General features: G+C 40.8%; 1 long non-coding RNA gene across 1 annotated transcript; it reads right to left on the bottom strand.

The window, feature by feature from the left end:
• Nucleotides 1-964: 964 nt before the first annotated feature.
• On the bottom strand, nucleotides 965-4,037 carry LOC123391048. The gene is made up of 3 exons (XR_006605687.1): nucleotides 3,948-4,037; nucleotides 2,557-2,644; nucleotides 965-1,200 (listed from the first exon to the last, which is right to left on the bottom strand). It is a non-coding gene; the product is annotated as an uncharacterized LOC123391048 (long non-coding RNA).
• Nucleotides 4,038-19,434: the final 15,397 nt, after the last annotated feature.

Genomic DNA, 19,434 nt, shown 5'->3' with positions numbered 1-19,434 from the left:
TCCCATAGCGATGACCTCCCTACTAATACATGAAGCATGTCATGGTGGGCCCAGTACAAAGCTATGGAGGTAGTGTGAGCAGAAACCGATGCTCAAATTAACAAGACGTTATTCCTGAGAAAATACATTTAAATTGGGTTGGGGGGTGTTTCAAAGACATCTTTAACTGCTGCCAACACTCTAACTGTCCTTGGGAAGTATGAAAGTCAGGGCATGTGAGTCAATATAAAGGCTAAACTGGGATCCTGTTGGTTCTATTCTTAGGGTGTGAAAAAACCAAGTCAAAAAAGCAGAGTTAAGGCTGTGATTAATGTGAAACAATAAGATCTCAGGAGTGTTTCAATCCACAAAGGTGAGTCATGTCACATGCCTCCAGACAGTTGTGGCAATTCTCCCCAAGGCTCCACCTCCAGCAGCCCTCCAGCACGCCCTGACGGAGTATGCAGCCAATTTTCACACAGCTGCAATCACGGAGGCCAAATGCTTTTGTTTATGGGGACTATTCTGAGCTATAATTCTATAGCATTTGAGCAATGCATGGTGCACAGAGATATATATTCATACTCACAACCCCACAAGTCTATCAAAACTACATACATATGGCGCACTCCCCCACGACAACACACAATGTATACCACCGGAATACTCACAGTCACAATACTATATTCACATACACACACACCCTCCACACATGCATACCCAACACACATGCCATTTGCATACACCTTGTCCACATTCACACACCCAAGACACAGCCACCACATGTGTTAGACCAGATCCATCACTTCGAATGTACGTGTCAGCCCCATGTCCCAGGTAGTCATCCAAAATAAGCACATTAGCATAGACACACACACACTCTCTCTCTCTCTCTTTCTCTCCCTCTCTCAAATTATGCCCCAAACTTAACAGACTGCCTTTTTTTATTTTAAGAGATAGTTTCATTTTTAATGAAGAGAGGCAATAGAGAGGAACAGAGAGAATAATTTTTTTTTTAATTTTTAAGTGATCAAGAAGTCCCAGGGGAACCATGGGGGCTCAGTCAGTTAAGCATCCAACTCTTGATTTCAGCTCAGGTCATGATCTCAGGGTCATGAGATTGTGCCTGCGTCACATCCACACCGAGCATGGAGTCTGCTTAAGATCCTCTCTCTCCTTCATCCTCTGTGCTGTCCCCCAACAGGCACGTGTACTCTCTCTCTAAAAAAAAAAAAATGGAAGTTCCAGGCCATCAGGACTCAACAGGTTTTGCACAACCAAGCTAAAGGCGTCCTAGGAGATGTTTATCACATTCAACTCATCCTACGTCCAGGGATGAAGACGGAGGGTCTCATGAAGCAGCCTCCACAGAGCTCTGCAGAAGGCAAGCTGTCTGAACGTGGAGCTGGTGTGACAGTGACAGTGAGAAAACTATTCTGTGTCTTCTCTTGGCTCTACCTTTACACCTTTTCCAGGAATCCACAGCTGTCTGTGTGGAGTCCCCAGGGGTGAAATCAGGGCTGGTGAGAGGTGAAAGCATTCAATTCCTACCCTAACAGTGACAGCAGCAATACCCTGGATAAGGGCCACAACCATTTAAAGTGGAGCCCCTGCATGGCTGTCCCAGAAGCAAGCTGTAAGAAGAAGAGGAGATTCCACCAAGTGAGGAATTACTGTGCAGTCACCGTGGGCTGAGCATACCTTAGCTCGTTTACTCACAGCATTCCAAGTTCCCCACTGTAGACCCATTTTACATGTTCTGTACATTAGACTCAGTAGCTGGTCCAGAAGCACATGCTTCAGGACTGGTTTTGAACTAGGGTCTTCCCGGCTCCAGAGACATGGCTCCATGTCCATGTACTCGTCCGGCCCGTCAGGCCTGTGCTGGGATCCTGCTCATACACAGAGATTCAGGAGGAGACCCAGGCGATACTGCCATGGAAAACGATAAAAGGAAAACCATAATACCTCTTCATTCGTGTTAGAACTAAAATATAATTAATACTTAATGATTTTTAAGTTGTTGGGAATTGTGGGTGGTTGGCCATGTGAAGGTGCTATTTTGGCAGAGGGAGTCAGCTGGTGTGGGAAGGACTTCTTGGGTGGATTGGTACATCAAGGTCATTACAACCTTCCCCCTCATTTGTCTCCCTTGAGAGAAATGTGTCTCATCAGTCGTTAGCCCCTAGTGCTGGGCACAATGTTCAGGCCTGTGGAGTAAAGGACTGAAAGAAATATGAAGAGAAGATACTGTTTGACATAAAACAATGGACCCCCGAAACGTGGCAGCAAGATCATTTGCATGAAATGGCACATGCTGGGCTTGGGAATGAACCCACCCTGTGGAGACAGAAATGACAAAGCCGATATTGCTAACTCATCCTGCAAAAGCGTGGGTCCTTTGAAGTCCGAGCATCCTCCCTGAGGACCAAGACCAAAGATTTCTTCCCAGGAAACCTGTTTCTGATACCCGGGGGAAATCTGCCGTCCTTTTTAGTTCAGTAGTCCTACCTGGGTCTATAGTTTTCTCTGCACAGGTACCCAATAGTTAACAAGAGCACAAATACTTGATCCTACCAAAGCACTGAATTTCCGAGGGGAAAGGGTGTTTCGATTTCTCAAAATGATGGAAAATTCTCTGATACATGGATCCTCTAATCCGTCACTGCGAAATGAAAGAATAGATGAATTCATTAATTAAAATTAGGAGAGACAGTAGGAAAGAAGTAAGATGAGAGGGAGAGAGCAAGGAAGGAAAGAATAAAAAATGAAATCAAGGAATACATGTTAGGTATTTTCACAAGCCAAGCACTCTGTTCATTTCATGCATTGTCTCAAGGGATCTGAAAAACAGTTACTATCATTACCCCCATTTTTTTTTAATAAAGATTATTTATTTATTTATTTGACAGGCAGAGATCACAAGTAGGCAGAGAGGCAGACAGAGAGAGAGAGAGAGAGACGTGGAAGCAGGCTCCTTGCTGAGCAGAGAGCCGGATGCGGGGCTCAATCCCAGGACCCTGGGATCATGACCTGAGCTGAAGGCAGAGGCTTTAACCCAGGCATCCCATTTACCCCTATTTTTAAGATGGGAAAACTAAGACCCAGAGAAAACAAATTGCTCATGCAAGCCTCACACAGCTAACAGGTTAGGGGGCTAGTTAGGTGACACAGAGGTTTTGACCCAATGCCCAGTCTATGAAGCTTAAGTGTTCTCTTGAAGGCAACAGAAAGAAACTTAAATTTTTGCTTATTTGGCTTGCTTTTGTTCAGAGCAAAGGAAAAATAAGGGTTTTGGGAACATTGATCTGCAAGCCTTTTTCGGAGACCAGGCCAGCTGCTACAGGAATCCATGCAAGGCGCATAGAGTCTCTGCCTAAAAATACTTGGTAAAAATCAGGAAATCAGAAGAAACACCAAATGCACAGTTAAATCTGTGTAGATTGAATGAGAATGGGGACACAAGGAAAAGGTTTGAGTCAGTACAAATTCCAGAAAGGGAAGGCATTTCTTGGGGTCCCTACACATTTGTTAATTCACAGAGCACCTGTGATGTGGACAGGTCTAAAGGGGGGAAATAATCAATGAAATCAGACCCCAGCTGTGAGCATCACAACAGCCTAGATGGGAGACTAACAAAATAAAGTTTTTGACATGAGACACAATAGTGATCCGTGCAGGATATTCCCAATGGAAGGAAGAGGGACCCCAGTTCTGACCAAGAGATGACCCAGGAATTCTCCACACAGGAAGAGATCCCTTACTAAGCTCTGAAAGCCCAGAAGTCCTAAGGTGAGGGAGTGAAACAGGGGAGAAAGGAAAGGAACTTTCTAAAGTTTAGAGAGCCATGAACAAGCAAATCGGTAGAACCTCACTTCCCACCCCCATCCCTTCTCACTCAAGACCAGGCATTGGCCCAGGCTACCCAGAAGCCTCTACCCTGTGCTGAGCAACTACTTTCTGCTTACCGGGAATTCATAAATGCCATTTGGGGCTATGGTCTGTTATGGTGACTGTCTTCCTGTGGCCTCGAAGTATATTAATTTCATTTTGATCTGAAAAGATAAAATACAGGAGAATCATTTAAATAAAGGTGAGATCCAGGAGTATCTCACTTTGCCACTGAGCAAATGTTCCACCTGCCACTTTTATTAATACTATCAGAAAAGGATTTTGCTGGCCACAAGTGGGAAGCTGAAGGGTCTTTTCTGGAGTTATTGTTTGTGCTGTGGGAAACTGCATTTGCTCTCTGGGGTTCCTGCGTTGATGGAATGTATTCGTTTCCTCCTGGAATAAAAGTAAAGAATTCTGGAGGGAAACCAAAACGTTCAGGCTTCCAGGACCACCCTTGTTTATTGCCTAGATGTACAGAGAATCCATCACTTTGGAAATTGGCCAGCTGTGAGTTGTGTAGGTGATTGTTTAATAGCAACGGTCTATGCGGTCTCCGCCCCTGATGGCTACCACATAATGCATACGGCTGTCAGGACTGGCACATAGCATAACACACGAGGAAGTCACAATCCAGAGCTATGCAATCTGGCAGCCCTGGACATAATATCTACTGTCTTTCTTGCTAATATAACACAAAGTCTTGTTCTAAATCTATGTGTATGCCTGTGGGTATATTTAGGTATAAATAGCTACGCTGATAAAGATCACTTTCTTTGAATTATTCTAGGCTCACACATCCTGCCTCCCCTACTTTCTCAAGATGAATCCAATTTTTAAAGACACAACTGTTTTATGCGCCATTTATGTGGAAAATCTGACCTGCAGGCCATTCGTGCCACTTAATTAATTTTCCTTTGCTCGCCAGGCAGCTGTCACAGAAGTGGAGGATGCTCTCATTTTATGCCTAGATTGTGTGGGGAAGAGCTCCTCAAATTAGGATGCAAGAAGCCACTCAGGGCTAGCCCCTAAGAGAAAAAAAAAAAATGTGAGGCTGGAAAATATTCTCAGCCTTCGGTCTCCCTTCCACCCCATTTGTCCTATATGTCCTCTCTCACACAATCCCTGAACTACAAAACTTGTACTACAAAGTCTCTTCTTTCCACCTATCCAAATGGGTCTCTTTCCATTTATACACTCGTGCATTCTGTCAGTCCACCAGTCAGTCATCTGTCCATCTGTTCATTTTGTAATGTATTCATTCATCTTGTAATCTATTCATTCATCCATTCAGTCTTTAAATTCTCATTTTTCTATTTCTACATGTGAAAGACTGTGCTGAGCCACTTGCTCTTGTCTACATAGTATCTGTGTACACTTCACTCACGGTACTTCCAGAAACAGATCATCTAAACATGGCACTGTGTCTGTCTTCCACATGGCGGAGAACCAAGCTTTTCCCTTTCCCTCTGAGCCTTTCCTGTTGCCTCTGATTGCAACACTTTCCCTCACTCCTTTGATCTCAGCTAAAGACTCAGCTAAAATGCCCCCCTCCTCAGAGATCTAAAATACCTTCTCATTATACCCCTCTCAACATCCTGGCTTCTTTATCTCTTTCCAGCATGTATCATTATATACAATATTTTGTGCATTTCTCTCTTTGCTTTCTGTATCTTTACAACGAAATGGCTGCTAGCTTCACAGTAGCAGCACCAACTTGGTTTTCACTTCTGCATGCCTAGAACCTACCGTACCTCGAACAAAATTGTCACTCAGTAAATACGAGTGATCAAATGGATGGTCATTTTTATCTTTGCATCGCCAGCTAATAGTTCAGGATTCTACATGCAATAGGTTCTTGGTAAAAGGTTGGCTGTTCAGAAATGAATGGATTCTATCAAATCAGGCTGTGAAATGAAAAAAATCTGGAGATACTATTTTCCATTTTCTTTTTCTTTGACACTGATGTCTGTCTGTCTGTCTGACTGACTGTCTCTCTTTCTCTTTCTCTCTCTCTCTTTCTCTATCCTGCCTGAGATCCTCTGGAGCCATCTGAAATTTCTAAATACTATTCTGAAGCCATCCTGGGCAAGATGGATAATCTTGTTTCAGCAAAGCATAAACCATGAAAGTACAACCAGCTGAGTTCTTAACACTTTTCATGATAGCTTCACATTTATATTAAAAATATGGGTAAGAATGGACAGAATGTATAATTTTAAGAGGGGAGTCACTCACCTGCTCACTTTTGATATATTGCTTCAACTGGGCTGAGAAGGAAATTCTAACAGATAGGGGATTTTGCAAAATGTGAGTGGGGAATTTGACCTGGAAGTGTAATTCTCCAATGTACACCATGGAACATTTAGCAGTCCCCCTTCTTCACTGCCTAATAAAATAACCTATGTTCTTGAGTTATGGACCTAAATTGGGCTCCAAAACTACAGAAAGTGTTGCTCATATTCTGGAACAGAATGGTAAACAGAGTTGCACAAAAAAAGATGAGGAAGACAGACAGATGCCTCAGGAGCCACTGGTAATAATGGGTGATGTGTTTCTACTCCATTCCAAAACTTACTGTGTTGTCTGGGCTTAGGAGACAATGGCTGACAGAAGACCAGACTGTTAATGTGTTTTGTCTTGTGAGAATAAAATTACATCACAATAGGCAAAAACTTAAAGTGACCTAAATGTCCTTCAACTAGCATATGAATAGACAAAATGTGATCAGTCAATACAATGAGATACTACTCAGCAATAAAAAGGGACGAACATTGACATCTGCCATACCATGGATGAACCTCAAAAACATGCTGAATGAGGGGCACCTGGGTGGCTCAGTCAGCTAAGTGTCTGCCTTCAGCTCAGGTCATGATCCCCGGGTCCTAGAATCAAGTCCCAAATCAGTCTCCCTGCTCAGTGGGAAATCTGCTTCTCCCTCTCCTTCTGCTCCTCCCCTCTGCAACTGCTCTCTCCCTCAAATAAATAAATAAAATCTTAAAACACACACACACACACACACACACACACACACACACACTGAATGAAAGAAGCCATACACCAGAGACTACATACTGTATAATTCTGTTTGGCTCTCTGAGAGCTCAGCAGGGAGCCTGCTTCCCTCCTTTCTCTCTCCCAGCTTCTCTGCCTACTTGTGATCTCTCTCTCAATTTGTTAAATAAATAAAATCTAAAAAAAAAAAAAATTAAGTGCACAGGAAGAATCTTGCTGGGTGACTGTAAAATGTTGTAGAACTGATTTAAGATGATGGCTGCATTTTGGGGTAAAGTAACTAAAAATCGCTAAATGGAACTCTTGAAATGTCTGAATTTTATGATACATGAAATACACCTATATCAAGTTGTTTTTTAAATCCAAGATTGTATTTTTTCCTACACAATCAAAGTGCATACTTTGCTAAAATCAGTGCTCCTCTCATCATATTGAAGCACTATGACCTTTGTTTACCACTTTTTTAATCTTCTTACTGTCTAAATTAAAGTTGTCTCTGTCTCTTAATCATAGGAAACAAACTGAGGGTTGCTGGGGGTAGGTAAGAGGGTGACAAGCATTAAGGAGGGCACAGGATGGAATGAGCACCGGTATTATGTAAGACCAATGAATCACTGAACTCTACTAATAATACACTCTATGTAAATTAATTGAATTTTAAAATTTTTAAAATAATGGAAAGGGGCGCCTGGGTGGCTCAGTGGGTTAAAGCCTCTGCCTCCGGCTCAGGTCATGATCTCAGGGTCCCGGGATCGAGCCCTGCATCGGGCTCTCTGCTCAGCAGGGAGTCTGCTTCCCCCTTTCTCTCTCTGCTTGCCTCTCTGCCTACTTATGATCTCTTTCTCTGTGTCAAATAAATAAATAAAGTCTTTTTAATAAAATAAAATAAAATAATGGAAAAAATAAAGTTGTCTTCGAAAAATAAAATTAGGCCAGGTTTTTTCGGAATATTAATTCTGAAAAATGAATTGCCTAATGGAAATGGATAGACTGAAAAACACTGGTTCTGAACTAAAGTTTTTTTCTGGGAGACTTTCAGTAATAAAGTTTGGAAAGTTTTTTTCCTTCCAAATGAAATATTTTGTCCTTTCCTTTGGCTCTTTTCACTTGATTTCAGAGATTCTAATTTCTTCGGGGCTAATGGAAGTGGTCAGGTTTTTGTACATCTTCTCAAAGGGAATTAAATTTGCAATTATTCCTAGCATACCATAGACTCTTGCAAACCCATGTTTCGTGCAGTCTTCAGATCCCTGTTGCAATTAGCATATTTTCAAGGTGAAGTGCAGATGTCAAATTAATGTGGAAGGCACCAGGATTGCCGAAGGCCCCAGGTCAATTGGTATTGGTCTAATTGGAGGACATGAGTCTTTCCTGTGGAAAGGGTCCAGGGACTGACATCAGAAACAGGAAAGGTCCTTCGTGTGTGAGCAGGGATAGTGGGGAGGAGGGCAGTGAGAAAAAGAAGCCAGAAACACAAGAGAAGAGAAGACTTGCTTTTATAGAGAAAGGACTTGCTTTTACAGAGATTCAGAGACGGGATCACAAGGAGAAACCCCTATTTAGTCACCGTTATGTGCCAGGCACTGTGCTAGGCACTTTGTATGCATTAGCCCATGTAAGTCTGAAAAAAGCTCTCTTGCTAAATTCTTACTCTTCTTCAGAAGAGTGAAACCCAGAAAGATGAAATTATTTAAAATAAATGATTACTGAGTACTTACTACATGCCACATACATTCTCTAATGCTTTACTCATTTTCAGATTCAGCTCTTACAACAGTCCAAGAGGTAGATGTTATTACTCCCTGCACGTGGTGGATGAGGAAATCAAGGAGAAGGGCACTTAAGAAGCACATCCAGGGTCCCACAGTTAGTGAGCCCCACAGGCACACAGTCCGTGTGCAGACGTCCGCACTTAAACCACAGCGCCACATGGCCTCGTGAAAGCTCCAGCCAAGGATGGAACTCTTCAAGAGCATGTGAAAGACCATGAACTCAGGGTGCCAAGCCCTTGTCTGGGCTGCTCCCCACAAGTCCAGATCTTCCCTTCAGCTCTGTTTATTTTTCTCCCAAGTTGGGCTCCATAAGGACTGTTGAGGGGAGAGAACAGGAAAGAATCTTACAGTCTTGGGTTTTTAAATAGAGCAGCTCTATTTACTTTATGGAAGTTAGGGGCTCCTACAAGGTTTCATTTGAACCAAAGAAGCTCTGAAGTTATAAAGAAACCACAATTTTAAAGCCAATACAATGATTACATCTTCTGATGATGATGTGGCTATCACCGGACAGTAATGAAAGGAAATGTACTAGCAGCATTAGATTTGGGTTTGAATCATGACTCGGACATGAACCAGTTGTTTGTGATTTGATCAATTCATCTCTTCCATCTCCAGCCTCCTCATTAATTAAAGGGGAAGGAGAGTTATCTTGCCCATGTTACAGGGATGTTATGAGGATCAAGTGAGAGAATCTACAACAAAGTGCTTTGTGCCCTATAAAATAGGCTTGAAATAATAATAATAAATACAAGTGACTTATTGAATCAGTTGCCTGGCATTGTGCCAAATAAGCTCCTTTACATGGATTATCCTCCATAAACTCCACAATAGCTCTAAGCAATAGGTACCATATTATCCCTATTTAATAGATTAAAAAGTGAAGGCTTACAGAGGTGAAGCAATTCACCCAGATGTCAGAGCCAGGAAAGTGGTGGCACTTCTAGAATCCAACACAGCTCTTGATCCACTTTTTTTTTAAACACTCTATTTTTTAAGATGCATAGTTACTATCACCTCTTTTGAGAACTTGAACGTGAAACTTATCATTCCCACTTCCATTATCTCACGATGTATCTGCAGCCCTTTTACAGAACCCAGTCACGGTCATCCTTGCATTTAGAAGGTGACAGGTTGTTGCCTGACCCTCACCAAACAGTGCTTACAAGGAAGGACTGCAGCTGTGCCTCCAAAGCTCCCAGCCTCTAGAGCAGTGTCAGTACACCCTAAGGGGGTGTCCCCTTCTCTATACTTTCTCTACGGGGCAGAATTTAACCTCTTCCATGCTCTAATCTACATGGGGCTCCTTGACATTCCAAGACCTGCCTGGTGCCTCTGGACTTGTGGCTCTGCACAAAAATTTACCCCTTGTTAAAATGGGAAAATAAAAACAATTACAATAACAAGAGTGGCTGACATTTATTGAGCAGTAACTGGGTCTGACGTCTGGGCTAAGTCTCATAGGTACGTCGCCTCACTTACTCTTTGCAACCAGCCTGGTGTAAACCACCATCTTCTCCATTGTGTGGACAAGGAAGCTAGAGACTTGTCTCAGACAGCTAAGAATATGGTAGAGTCCATGTGGAACTAAGGGTTGCTGACTCCACCGTTGTAATTCTTAACCCGCAGACTACACTGCTGTACTTTCCTAGGATTCCTCTTGCAAAATTCTCCTCATTCCTTGGACACACTTAGCATGCCAGGTCCTTCCTGAAACCACCCCTCTCCCATCAGCTCCTCCAATCCATTCCCAAATTTCCCATCACTCATTCCACCCTTACCCATCTTTCATTTTTAGTAATTGTCTTTTCTGTCCACTTGGCTGTAACATCCCATTTCACTACTGCATTTCTCACAGCATCTAGCAACATGCCTAATAGGGAGTCAACATTTAGTATTAAGTTCTGACTTCTCCCTTTGCTATTCACTCATTCATTTATAATTCAGTAGATGTTCCCTATAAAAGGGTAGCTATACTATCTTTTCCCTAGCTCCCAGAGCAATGTTTCTTGGTTATGTCAAATAGAGCTGTCTTAATTATTTGACTCATCTTTTAACTGTTGGCTATTGAAAAACCTGTGGAGGGAAAGTCTCCACAGGATTTTTGACATATTTTGACAGAGGGAAGGACAGGGCCCAAGTCCATGCCGGGGCCCTACAATAAGGTGGCTGTAACAAACTTTATCCAAGTCTGTTCTCAGTAGATCATGGAAGTGGTGGAGAGTTTTAGAAAACTGGACAATTTCCCAAATTTATCTGCCCAACATTTACTTGCCTTTCTTTGAGACACATTCCCAAGGCAGATTCTATGAGGAGAAAGAGGGGGTGGGCAGGAGAAATGGGATACCAGGATCGCTACTGGGCACCTTCCATCTACCAATCTCACTCTAGGTGTCCAGTTTATGTTATCACCACATCCACACCTCACAAAGACCCTAGGAAATGCCTGTTACGCTTTCCCCTGGTCTTATCATTTCATAGTCCATTTCTTCCCTCTAGAACAATGATTTTCAACATGTTAAAGTATATGGACACATTACTGGGCAGGGAGCACATAGCAATAAATGTATGAAGGATCTGCATTTTCTTATTCAATCCTGCAACATATTTTTGAGATCATATTAGATACTGAACACTGTTTGAGGCAGAGTGGATAAAATGAGGGACAAAAAAATAAGATTCCTACTATTATGAAGTTTATTTAACAAAAGGAAGACAAAAGGTTTTGTTTGGTGATATGATAGTATTGCGGGATGAAGGCTGAAAATAGGCCAAGATTTTCAACATTGATCATGTGATTTTTCTTCCATAGAATTAATACTTACATATCAATTATAATATTCTAGAAAACATCCTCAATTTATAATACAGATTATTTAACTGTAGTCTCTATGTTGTATGGTGACAGATGGGGAATATAGCATAACATATAGAGAAGTTGAATCACTACATTGTATACTTGACATTAATGTAATACTGTCTCAACTACACCCAAAAAAAATTTTTATAACAAATACAGTCTACAATATAGTCCTATGTATATATGCATACATGTATTTCCATATATAATTCCACTTAATAACATTTGTCAGTGTGATGTACTAAATTTTGTGCCTCCCCCCCCCACCACCATAATCCATTTATTGAAGCCCTAATTCCCAGGGTGGTGATATCTGGAGGTGCAGCCTTTGTGAGGTAATTAAGTTTAAATGAGACCATTAGTATGAGGTTCCACAATGGGATTAGTGTCCTTATAAGAAGAGAAACCAAGCTCCCTCTCTTCCTCTCTCTACCATATGAGGATACTGCAGGAAGGTGGCCATCCACAAGCCAGGAAGAAAGCCCTGACCAGGAACCAAATCTGTGGCATCTTGATACTGAATTTTGTAGCCTCCGGAACCACGAAAAGTAAAGGTCTATTGTTTAAGCCAGCCAGTACTATGATGTGTTGTTATAGCAGCCCACACTAACCAAGACAGTCAGGGAAATGCAGAATTAAAAATTTTTTAAAACAAAAATGTATACAGTAACACATTTTTATAATTTTTTTTTGATAGAGATCACAAGTAGGCAGAGAGACAGGTTTGGGGGGGGGGGGGAGCAGGCTCCCTGCTGAGCAGAGAGCCCGATGTGGGGTTTGATCCCAGGACCCTGAAATCATGACCTGAGCTGAAGGCAGAGGCCCAACCCACTGAGCCACCCAGGCACCCTATAATTTTTTTATTTTGAAATAATTTCAAATTCATTGAAAAGGCTTAAGTATAGTTAAAAAAAAAAAAACTTCTGTGTACCTTTCATCAAGAATCCCTAGTGGTTAATATATAGTCCCAACTGGAATTGTGAAATTTTATATAACGTATATAAAAATTATATATATATATGTGTTATATTATATATTATTAATATAATGTATATTAATATATTATATTGTGTAATAAATAATTGTTAACATAATAAAAATTATATATATATAAAATGCAATGCATTGTATGTGCATGTGTGTAATGCTTGATAGTGATAAGATGATCTCTGGACTTTGTGACTTTATGTGTGTGTGTGTGCACGCACTATCAAGGACATTACCAAGACTACTGATAAAGTTTGAATAAGATTTGTAAAGCAGTTAATATTGTAAACTAGAAAATAGTATTGATCATTGTACTGTGGTTATATAAGGAATGTCCTTATTTTAGGAAATACATACAGACATACTTAAGGTAAAGGAGTTTCATGTCTGCAACTTATTTGCAAGGAGCTCAATAACATTTTCAACTGGTGTCAATTTATATCTCCATCCCAGACCACTTGCCTAACACGCAGACTCCTCTTTTCAGTGGCCCACCTGACACTCAGCTTGAACATCTCCCTGGAGTCTCAAACTAAACATGCTCAAAAGCAAGCACCTCCTTTTACTGATCCTCATCTCTCCCCAAACATTCTCCCCTGTTCTTCCCCATCTTGGAAAATGGGATCTCCATCCTCCCAGCTGTTCAGTAGTTAAAGTAAGTCTCAATCCTGCTTCCCACTCACATTCCACATCTCTGCCTCCAAAACAGAAGCAGAAACTGGCTCCTTCATCTGCTGCTGCCCCTCCAGCTCCAACAGCAGCACAGCCGCCCTCCTCTCTTCCCTGATTGCTGCAGGAGCTCCCACACCGGTCGCCATGCCTCCACATCCCACCCAGAGCCTTTTGTCCCCAGAAGCCAGAGTCATGGTATCAGAACACAAGCCAGATCATGTTACTCCTCTATTCAGAACCCTCCAATGGTTTCCCATCCCGCTCAGAGAAAAAGTCAGACATTAATGACATACTATATGTTGACTAACGTAATATAATAAAAAAATAAAAATAAATAAACTGACCTACAAAGTCCAGCATGATCTGGCACCAATATACGCTTTTGATGTCATGTTAACCCTCCCCTGTTTCACTTCATTCCAGGCACAGTGGCATCTTTATGTGGTCTTTCTTTCGCCTTTAATTCTCTTTCCCTAGTAGCTCCATCCACAGCTGGCTCTGTCTCTCCTAGCGTGTCTCAAAAAGTACCTATTCATATGAGTGAGCCCTTCCTCATACCTTTCAGCATAAACAAGCCAACTCCACTGACCAACACTTCTGTCCTCACCCCGTTTTATTTTTCTCCGTAGGATGTTTCACCATCTATACGTTAAACAAGCTTTACTTCTTTAACCACTTAGTGTCAGTCTCATAAGTTCCAGGAGGACATGGGTTTGTCACTAAGGGCATGGCTGTATCATGAACAGTTAGCCCCATTCTTGGCTCATGTGAGTGGCAGTAAGCTGCTGGATGGTTCAGGGAACATTAAAATCACAGCAACATCTAAATACACTTAGGGAAGAAGAAACAGACTTGTAGAATATTTACTCCGTCTGCAGACATCATTGGGTACCATTATGAATTCCAAGACTCTAAAGCTAATAGACAGAAAGATATCGGAACAAGCTCTGCATTAAGAGTGAAGAGATCCCACTGCTGGTCTTAGCTCTGGACCCGAAGAGCATACTTAACCTTGGTTTCACGGTAAGTAAAATCAGAGAACTGGGGCTCTCAGGGGTCCTTTCCAGGTCAGGTTATCCACTGCTTTTAGAATCCTCAAATAAGCATATGTGGCTTGTTGTCCTAAGAAAGGATTTGCAGATTTCAAAGCTTCATATACAAGCATTCAAAACTCAGTTTGGATACTCAAAGGTAGTAGTAAAAAAAACTGCTGCTTCCACTAATTATGGCTATTCAGATTTTTCATTATTATAATAGAGAATAATAATTGTCATCACTTACTAAGTGCCCACATTTTAAAAATATAGTTAAAAGGAAAAAAACTCTAATTATAGGGTAAGGATATTTGCATAAATTGATGGATTTCAGGCATATATTAAGATAGTAACACATTATAAAGCCAGGAAGGTTAAGTTTCTCTTGATCTGCTCCTACATTTTATTTACTTTTAATCTAGTTAATTTTTTTTAATGGGCTAATGAAGAAGCACTATCTTTTCTCTTTCACTCAGGCTCCTGGCTGCCAATCTCAGAAGCTGCAAGACTTTTATTTAAAGATAACATAACCTGACATGATGGTGCAATTTTGGAGGAGGTCTGACCTGTGTCTAAATTCTGGTTCTGGCATTCACTTACTTTGTGACCTAAGATAAGCTTTCTACTTTCTCTTAACTTTAAGGGTGTTCTTTTTCTTTTTAGTGGAAACAATAAAAGTCAATCTGTAGGGAAACTTCTGTAAAACAATAAAATTTGTACAACACTTGGTATACACTTGGCACCAATTATAAATATTAGCGTTCTTCTTCTCTCTTTCCCGTCTTCATGGCCTCAAAGAAATAGGTCCTATGGTGAGAATATGGAAATTTTCCATGAGCAAAGTTGCCTACCTTTGTAAAAGAGAAATGACTTCAGAATCCCTTTTTACTTCCTGCTTTGTCCCTCAAAAAAAAAAAAGGCCCCATTTTCCCATACTAATACTTCTCCACAAAAATATGTTTAACTTTGTTTAATTTTAACCCAGGAGAAAAGAACATTCTTTTCTAGAACACAAGCTTGCTGAAACATGTGTGTGTGCTTGCTTGTGCATTTACCCATCCATTTCTAGTCTCTTCAAAACAAAACCAAAGAAATAAAAGATAATATTTTTTTAAGCAACAAGCTAGTACCCAATGGTCTGAACAAGGTACTTTGCTCTGTGGTACTTCCCTTTTAAATTTTTTTCCATTTACATTCTTATACTTAAAAATATTATTAAACATGAAATTCTGAATTTCTACTTTATTCTGAAACATCAAAAGATCTGGCAAGCCCAGATAAACATATATGTTTTATATGTCTACATGATTCTGACAAGGGTGCCAAGACCAATCAATGGAGAAGAGACAGTCTTTTCAACAAATGGTGTTGGTAAAACTGGAAACCACATACCAAAGAATAAAGTTGAACACTTACCTGCTGCCACTCATAGAAATTAAAGCAAAAGGAGTCAGAGAGCTCAATGTAAGAATTAAAATGATAAAACTCTGGGAAGAAAATATAAAGGGAAAGTTTCTTGACACTTGGTGTTTCGGTGATTTCTTATAAATGACGCTGAACACACAAAAAACAAAGTAAAAATAGATAAATTAGACTACCTCAAAATTTAAAATTTCTGTGCATCAAAGGACACAAACAACTGGGTGGGAAGACAACCAAGGGATGAGAGAAAATACTTGCAAATCATGAACCTGATAAGAAGTTAATATTCAGAATATATAAAGAACTCTTACAATTCAACCAAACCCCAATTTAAAAATGAGCAAATGGGGGTACCTGGCTGGTTCAGCCAGTGGAGCTTGCAACTTTTGATGTTGGGGTCATGAGTTTGAGCCCCACGCTGGGTGCAGAGATAATTTAATAATAAAAATCTTGGGGGCACCTGGGTGACTCAGTCAGTTAAGTGTCCAACTCTTGGTTTTGGCTCAGGTGGTGATCTCAGGGTCATGATATCAAGCTCCACACTGGGCTCCATGCTCAGCATGGAGTCTGCTTAAGATTCTCTCTCCCTCCCCCTCTGTTTCTCCCCCTGCACATGCTCTCTCTCTCTCTCTCTCTCTCTTTCTCAGATAAATAAATAAAATCTTTAAAAAAGAAAATAAAAATAAAAATGAGCAAAGGAATTGAATGGACATTTTTCCAAAGCAGACATATATATAAATGGTCAAGAAGCACTTGAAAAGATGTTCAATATCACTAATCATTAGACAAATATATATCAAAACCACAATGATGGGACACCTGGGTAGCTTAGTTATATTAAGCATCTGCCTTCTGCTCAGGTCAATATTCCAGGGGCCTGGGATAGAGTCCTGCATCAGGCTCCCTGTTCAGTGGAAAGCCTGCTTCTCCCTCTACCTGCTTCTCCTTTTGCCTGCTGCTCCCCCTGCTCGTGTTCTCTCTATCTCTCTGACAAATAAATAAATAAAATATATTTTTTTAAGATTTTATTTATCCATTTGACAGAGAGATCACAGGTAGCCAGAGAGGGAGAGAGAGAGAGGGAAGCAGGTTCCCTGCTGAGCAGAGAGCCTGATGTGGGGCTTGATACCAGGACCCTGAGATCATGACCTGGGCAAAAGGCAAAGGCTTAACCCACTGAGCCACCCGGGCGCCCCATAAATAATATAATCTTAAAAAAAAAAAAAGTGAAATACCACTTCTAAAAAAAAAAAAGAAAGAAAGAAAGAACAGAAAAAAACAAGCGTCAACAAGGCTATGAGTAAATTGGAATCCTCACACAGGACTGGTAAGAATGTAAAATGGTGCAGCCACATTGGGAAACAACATGACTTCTCTCAAAAAATTAAAATTAGGATTACCATTTGATTCAACAATTCCACTTCTGGGTATATACCCAAAAACCTGAAAGCAGAGTCCCAAGGAGTTAGGAGTATATCCACATTCCTAGCAGCATTATTCATAATAGCTAAAAGGCAGAAGTGACCTAAGTGTCCATTGGTAGATGAACGGATAAACAAAGTGCTATATACATACAGCAGAACACGAGTCAGCCTTAAAAGAAAGGAAACCTTGACACGTACTACAACACAGATGAACCATGAGAACATTATGCTGATTGAAATAAGCAGGACACGGAAAGACAAATACTGTATGATTCCACTTACATCAAGTACCAAGAGCAGTCAAATTCAGAGAGACAGAAAATGAAAGAGTGATGGCTGGGGACTTGGGGGAGCAAAGGAGGGGAGCTATTTCATGGGTAGACAATTCTAGCTTTGCAAGATGAAAAGAGCTGTGAAGATTAGTTGCACAATTATAAGAAGGTACTTAAACTACTAAACTGTACACTCAAAAGTGGTTAAGATGGTAAATTTTTCATGTATGTATTTTACCAAAATTTTTAATTTTTTTCAATTGAAAAAAAAAAAATCTGACCATAATTAGTCCTCACAGGCATTCACAGCAAAGTCACCCCTGGTCTCTCATGCCCAGCCTGCTTCCCTGTTTCTTCCTCATCCTGACTTTGTTGTTCGCCTTTATATTGCATGCAGGCATCAGAGCAAGACCCTGTTAAAAAATCAACTTGTTGGGACTCTTCCTGGATTCTCAATTAGGAGAGAGGTTGTCCTTCTATACCTAATTAACCATTGACCCAGTTGTGACAAACTGGACTCTGGAGGCATTATTTTTAAGATTTTATTTATTATTTTAGAGAGCACATGTGCATGTAAGTGCACAGGCGCAGGGAAGGGGTGGAGGAAGAGGGAGAGAGAATCCCAAAAGGACTCCACGCTGAATGTGGATCCAGGTGCAGGGTTCAATCGGATGCTTAACCAACTGAGCCACCCAGGTGCCCCTGGCAGGCATTTTTTTAAAAATTCTGTTCTGGGCACCTGGGCAGCTCAGGTGGTTAAGCAACTGCCTTTGGCTCAGGTCATGATCCTGGAGTCTGGGACTGAGTCCCACATCTGGCTCCCAGCTTCAAGGGGAGTCTGCTTCTCCCTCTGACCTTCTTCCCTCTTACGCTCTCTCTCCTACTCTCTCTCAAATAAATAAATAAAATCTTGAAAAGAAAAAAAAATTCTGCTCAAATAGTTTCAAGTAATTCTCTGAAATTATAGGTCACTATTACTCATTACAGATTTTTTAAGCAGTTCATCAATCCCCTGAAGAACCAGCAGACAATTTGGCCTGGGCAAATCATTGGACTTGTATATGCAAAAACGGGTATTAGGGAGGCAGAGCAGCGTAATCACAGATGAAGGATGTCAAACAGTAGTTGTCATGTTCTTTGATGTTTGCAAAAACTTCTGGAGAACTGCATGCATTATGTCCTTTGTGTATGCTTTGCATATATCTCCAAAATAAACGTTTTCTTTCATAAGAGGAGCATCTAATCTCCAAAGTAATTTATGTGCATAAACTACATTTTAAGGCAACAAAAATGAATATAAAATTTCCCTTTACCTAATTCAACTTTGCAATAAAGAATTATTTAATGGTAGGGGTGCCTGGGTGGCTCAGTTGGGTAAGCATCTGCCTTTGGCTCAGGTTATGATCCCAGAGTCCTGGGATCCAGTCCCACATCTGGCTCCCTGCTCAAGCAGGAAGCCTGCTTCTCCCTCTGCCTGCCACCCCCCCCCTGCTTGTACGTTCTCTCTCTCTCTCTCTCATTCTGACATATAAATAAAATCTTTTTTAAAAATTTAGAAAATAAAAAACAAAAACAAATTAAAAAAGATACATCACGCACACACACATATATATCTTATCACTTCCCCCTATTTTCTAACCACAAATTACATGACTTGTGTGCATACGTGTATAGATTTTAATTTACTTCATTGGGTAATGACTTTGCTGAGTTAATTACTGGAAGCTAATAAAAACCATTCATCCAACCAAATTACCAGATGATTCAATGTTTTTATGTTACCAAATTGTGGCAAATTATAACAATGGTACAGAATAGGAGAGACACCTCTTCTCCTTCCCTTTTGTGAAGCTTGTACTGGGCATTGAAAATGTATCCCGTGTTTGAGCAGTACAACATACTGTATAACATTTCCAAACATTCCCTCTTTCCTTTTCCCATTCTCCACTAACCTGAGCATTTTGTGAGGGCACAGTCGTGCCTACCTTGCTGACAGTGCCTGACACAAAGCGAGTGTTCAATTTTAATGATGCTGTTGAATGTCACAGTACAGTAGCTTAGTCTCCTGCCAAACACCATGTGGGTGATGTCAATAGGTTAGGGACT

Source organism: Mustela putorius, unplaced genomic scaffold (assembly GCF_011764305.1).
Source record: "Mustela putorius furo isolate JIRA1106 unplaced genomic scaffold, ASM1176430v1.1 tig00000174_pilon_pilon_pilon, whole genome shotgun sequence".
NCBI lineage: Eukaryota > Metazoa > Chordata > Mammalia > Carnivora > Mustelidae > Mustela > Mustela putorius.
This window is presented reverse-complemented; position numbering and strand designations above follow the sequence as displayed.